This window comes from Empidonax traillii, unplaced genomic scaffold (genome assembly GCF_003031625.1).
Source record: "Empidonax traillii isolate 1590-97213 ecotype Southwest subspecies unplaced genomic scaffold, ASM303162v1 scaffold87:size1256882, whole genome shotgun sequence".
Lineage (NCBI taxonomy): Eukaryota > Metazoa > Chordata > Aves > Passeriformes > Tyrannidae > Empidonax > Empidonax traillii.
The window spans coordinates 871091-877090 of NW_020955280.1; positions in this window are offsets into that span (position 1 = coordinate 871091).

Genomic DNA, 6000 nt, shown 5'->3' on the forward strand with positions numbered 1-6000 from the left:
TTGGCACCCAGACAGGGGTGGTGGCCCAAGGGGAGGAGTGGGGCGATTGGTCTCTGCTGCAGACCCCAACCAGCTGCTGTTTTTCCAGGACTGTCATGACACAAAGGATTCGGAAAGGTGGGGGATATTAAGTGCAGCTTTCAGAGCCCGGCGTGCTATGGTAATTTCCTTGCATTATGGCTTTAATACCGCCCTCCTCCCGTCCCTTTTAACAAAACACGATGCATTTCGCTGGGAAGCGTTTGGGGCCCATTTGGTTGGAGTCCAGGACGGCGGCGATCGCAGCGGCGCGGTGCCTTTGGGGTAGATGGAGCGATGCTGGCGTGAGTGTGACCTCTGTGGAAAGTGCTGCCATCGACTGGTGTCATGTGCTGTGCCTTGTCACCAAAAGCGGGGTGCCCTGTGCCACCCCTCTGAGCGTCCCGGGACTGTACTAAAGCTGCTTTTCCAGGGAAGAGTAAGATCTCTTTGAAAAGGCATTGGTTGTCTGTGCCCATCCCCAGAGCCAGGGTGGGTGCTCCCCACAGCCCCTGCGGGAGCGCTGGCTGGGAGAGGGAGGGGAGCAGGGCGGGCACAGGTTGGCAGCGCCGCGTTAGAGGATGGTTTATGGGACCATTTGCCAGTGCCGGTACCTGCCGCTGAGGCTCCAAATGTCAGAGCCGGGCGAGGGAACAGGTGGGCTGTGCTCGTCTCCAGGGCCCCACTAATTCACAAGCCATAAATTAATGACAGGAATGGGGACAAAGTCCTATTCTGGGTGCAGGTGACTGAGCAATTCCCTTCTGGCAGGCGGAGGGAGGGAGACCTGCCACTGTCAGGCTGCCTTTGATTGTGTTGTCTGAGCCTGCGCTCGGCACCGGCTTTGCTCTTGCTCAGGGCTTTGGAACCGGTGGCAAGTCTCGCTTGAAATAACGAGCCCCTCTGCTAATTACCTGAGGCTGCCTCTTTGCACTGCAGGCCATCGCTTACATCATCCCCATAGAGGAACCAGAGGTTTCCTTCAATCCCAGAGAGACAGGAGATGTTCAGAGCTGATGACATCAGCCCTGTCAGGAAAGGGTGTAAAGCCATTTGCACCCACACAGACCTGGCTGCTGGTGCCCAGCATGGGACAGGAGGAGACCCTGACAGGGAGCAAGGTCTTCCTCAGCCCCCTCCCAGCATCTGCTTTTGTCCCAGCTGCCTCCAGGAAAGAGAGTTGGTGCTGTGCTGGAGGGAAGGTCTGAGCAAGGGGAGCTTTGGTAGGGAACAGGGACAAAAATAGTGGGGAAAAAGGAAAAAGTACAGGAGTGGCACTGTAGTGATCAAGCTGTATAAAAATCTGTCATTTCCCACAGATCCTCTATCAGCACGTTTTCAGTTTTGCCTGTGCCATCTTTATAGAATTCCCGAGCAGTGATGACCTGGAAGCTGTGACCTGTTAGCAGGTGGGAGGGCAGCAGGGCTGATGCCAACTGTGCCAGTTGGAGGCAGGGAGCACTGGGCTCTCTCTGGGAAGCACTCTGACCTTAGGGAAACACTGCTGCACTCCCCAAAATGTGGAGGATGGCTCCGAGCAGTGCTGAGAGCGTGCACAGCCTCCTTGGGATTGGAAAAGTGCTTTCTTGGAGATCCTTGGCTTCTCACCCTTGGGAGTGGGTGAGAAGTGAGATTGAGGGAGGTACCCCAGCATGGAAGACCTTGGGACTCAGCAGTTCCCTCTCAGCTTGAGGGAGAAGGTGCTGGGAAATGCCCCATAGGCCTGATCCCAGAGCCAGGAACCCCTTCCCATGCAGGGGTTCCCTCCAAAATGGGGATAAGGTGGATGCCAGGCTTGGAGGATTTGGTAAGAGATGGGAGCACTGTGTCTGGAGGGGTTGGATTGTTGAGGAGCCACAGTGGGCACTGCTGACGAACCTTCTTGTCCTGCAGGAGACACGAGGCTTCCCAGGAGCAGGCGGCTGTGCCCCGGCCCGACGAGGCCTCCCAGATGGCAGGGAGATAAATGATGCCATCTCTGTACTGTAGTGGCTCGGTCGTAATTCCTGAAAGACATTTATTGGAGGCAGCCTTCCCTTTTTCAGGGCTGTGACTCCTCGGGCAGGGGGAATTGTGATGGGGAAGGTGGAAAGCACAAGCCAGCGTTACTGATGAGAGTGGTGCCCAAACCCCCATCCATTCCTCTCCTCCAATTTTCTCCTCTGACAATTTATAGGTTAGTTTGATGCTTGAATAGCTGAGTCTCTCTAGTAATATGTATTCTCCGTAAGTATTCCCCGCTGTGGCATATCCTAAGAGAACTCCATCAAATAATTATCTTCCCTTTTATTTATTCACAGTCTTTTCACTCGATCTGCATCACGATAAAATATTCCAATGGCTTCCTCTTAGCACCGAGCCTTCCCTGGATTGTAAAGTGTATTTATGTACAGTATTAAATCTGCCCTGCGCCACTCTTTATCTCGCTGCTCTCCCCGTTTGATGCTGCCGTGGTGCACTGCCCTGGCCACCTCCTGCCTTGACTCCCTGTGTCCCCGTGGCACACACTGAGCCTGTGCCATCTGCACAAACCCCTGGGAGAAAGAGGTCTGCAGGCAGCCAAGGCCCCAGCTGCGGCTGGTGCAAGGGGATGGAGAGGGGCAGCCCCACCAGGGAACCTTCCTGCCTCCCTTGCTGATGCTTCCAGCCGGGATGTCAGTGCCTGGTAGAGCCGAGCTGCCCGCCGGCAGGGAAGGACGTGACTGCAGGGCGGCCGAGCACAATCAGAGCGGGCAAGAAACCAATAACCTCCTTTCCCTCCTCCAGAGGGGCTGGAGGAGCAGTGCTGCTCTTCTCTAAGGACTCTGCGGGTCTCCCTGTGCAGCTGGTGGCAGATGGGCTCTGGGGAAGGATGAGTCCCTAAAAGGGGGCTGCCAGCTAGGGGCAGCTTTTCATCCAGGAAGAGGGGATTTCAAGGAATGATGTGCAGGGTCTGAGCGAGGGTTTCCAGTGGTGGTAAGCATTTGGGAGAAGTCCTTGGGGGAGGTGTGGGTTGCATCGTGGCTGTCACTCGTGGCAGGGGACATCCCTTCTGCACAGGACTGTAGGTCTGTGTTTGTAACAGAGAGCTACAGGTCTTCCAGAATAGTGCTTCTGACACCAGTATATCCTTCTTGTGATCCTGTGGATTGTGACGTGCTGCACAGCAGCCTAGTGGAATATCTGGTGTCCTGCATCCCTGCTTGCAGCTTTAAAAGGCCCTGTGCAGGAGCAGCAGCTCCACACCAGGATGCACAGGTGGTACCTCGGTGTCTCTGCAGGTGCAAGTCACCCAAGGGCATTCTGGGCTGCAGGGGCTCTCGTTGTCACATTCACAGTCTGTCGCAGTGCCAAGGATTCTGTTAGGTCAGAAGAGCTCTCCACTCTCTAAGGCTGAGGGAGTCAAAGCAAGTTTAACTTTAAGTTTGCTCCTGCAGCTCTGCCCCTGGGAGCTGCAAGGCAGCGCCAGCACTTTCTGCTGCACTGGGTCACCGTGATTTGGGAGCAGCAGTTATTAGGTTGGTCATGGAGAGTTCATGATTGTGGCTTTTTTACCCTGCTTTGCCCACAACCAGCTTGGCTGGGAGGTGGAGAGGCTGGGAAAGGGTTGTTTCCCAGAAGAAAGAGATGGCAGGAGAGATGACCGGTCATAGTGAGGAGGAGGAGGGTGATCATGATGCTCCCACTCACTTGGTTCCAGTACCTCTTCAGAATGGCATCCCCTCAACTTCTGGAGAGCCAAGTTCCCCAGCAAGGGTTAACTGAGTGTATAAAATTGATTGCGATTTTAGTAATTCAGTATAATCACAGTCTACCAGCAGGTTGCTTTTCCAGCAGGAGGGTTTGGAATTATTTTCTGGAGTTTGCAATATAGAACTTAAATTAAGCCTCAGAAGTCAGAGGAGCTCTGCTGCATCTCTAATGTGGTGCTAAATTCTCAGCAGCACATTCCCTGTATTAAAGCCTTTGCTGGCAATTAGGTTCATTAACTATCACAATACCTTATTTATTACTCGGCATGCCATATGGTTTCCCAGCTAAAGAATGGCACCCGTTCTAGCACAGACCATTTGGCATCATAAAAATGTTAACAAATAATGTTATGGCTCTCAAGGGCAAAAGGGCTCGCTGGGCTGCAGGTCTGCACGGCAGGAGAGAATATGAAAACATTTTTCTTCTATGGCAAAATAAAGAATTCCTCGAGACAGAAGTATTCAAAGAATATCCCGCTTGCATCACGCAAATGGGAGTTTTATACATGCCCATAATGGTTCCGTCAATATTTGCAGCAGGCAGCGTGCTCACTCATCTCCTTTCCTTCCCCCTGCTCCCTCCGAGCACGGATGGTGTTGAAGCGCTGACAGGAAGGACACACCTCCATCTAATCGTGCCATGTCTATGCCTCTTGATTTTTATTTCTTCTGATGGCACTGGCTCTCTGGTATCTGCAGCTCTTGGGGACAGGATTAATTATCCAGGACCGTCCTTTATTACCATCCAAACTTCATCCCTGCAGAAGCAGCACTGGGCACTGCACTGAGGCATCCAGCGTGCCAGGGAGTGAACACAGCATCACTTCCTACTGCAGAAGAGTGGGTGTATAAATATAGACCTGTGTGGGTGTAAGGGGTGAAGCTGCACCAGTGTACACAGCTAATTGGGAGCCCGATGATGGAGCACGAAGTGAGGTGTTCTGACTCTGAAAAGGGGAAAATCTCAGTTGCAGTTAGTTTAGTGCTTTTCAGAGGAGATCAGGACCTGCCACAGCCCAGGCTGTGAGTGTTACGCAGGGTATGCTGCACTTGGTTCCTATTTTCAGCAGGATTAGGATTACGAGAGCGAGGGACAGCATTTCAGGTCACAGGGACTCAGGTTGTCTCCTCTCAGGTACTGTGTGACCAATACATAAGGAAAAGGTACTTCTCCATTCCTGCTCTGTGAGTGGATTCCCCTGGAATAAACATGTCAAAAGGAGGATTCTGGCAAAGTGTAACTTAGAGCAGTACTGAAAGCACTGATTAAACCAGAATTTGTGATCCTGTTATAGTATCCTGTGACTACCTCTGAATTTCCAGAAATGGGTCAGAAAGCCAGGTTTGAGACACAAGCAATGCTGCTGCTGAATTTCCTGAGTGATGTTCACTTGACGTCTAGTTGAGATGCTTTCCTGGATCCTGCTCCTTGCTGATTCCCTGCTCAGCTTTCCGATTCACAAGAAGACAATTCTTTCAGCATGTGAGCTGAGGCACCTGCGTGCAGGTGGGTCTGTACATGGCCAACTGTGGCAGCACAGTGCCAGCTCCCCCGTTCCCCTGCCAAGAGTCGAGTGGGTCAGGGCTTGATGCCCTCCTGCTGAGAGCAGCCAGTGGCAAGGCTGGGGCAGCTTGGTGCCCTGGGATGTGGGGCAGGATGCTCTTAGATAACTGCCATGGCGATGGCCACTTCAAAAATGCTTCGATGTACATACAGAGCAGCTGCTCTTCCTGTGGGCAGTGGCAGCAGTGAGGTGCTTGGACACCACTGGGTTCAACCTGTGTGCAGTGACTGCAGCAGCTTCACCATGCTCTGCTCTGTCGGTGCCCCCTCCAGAACTGCCTGTATCCTGCTGGAACTGCCCTTCCCAGGGAGGGATGTGACAAAGAGCTGTATTGCTACAAAATGCACAGGCTTTTATGCCAGCAAGGATTATTTCTCATCACCTCAGCTGAACTCTCAAGCAATGTGGGTGAAGTATTCCACCTGCCAGTTCTCACAGCACTGCTTCACTCTGGGAATGAAGCCATTTCTTTGGGAGCCCCCACATGTTGTTTTTTATTGCAGTGGATGGCACACAGCACAGCAGGCAGAGCCTGGTCCTGGGAATGGCAGTATTCCATGGGAGGATGAATGTGGTCAAAGATGAAGCTCTGTGCCCCCAGACAGTCACTGTAACATCCCCCTTCTGCTGGCCTCTGTGCCCCTCTCCAGAGGCTGCCATCCATCACCTCTGGGTTTTTCCTATTC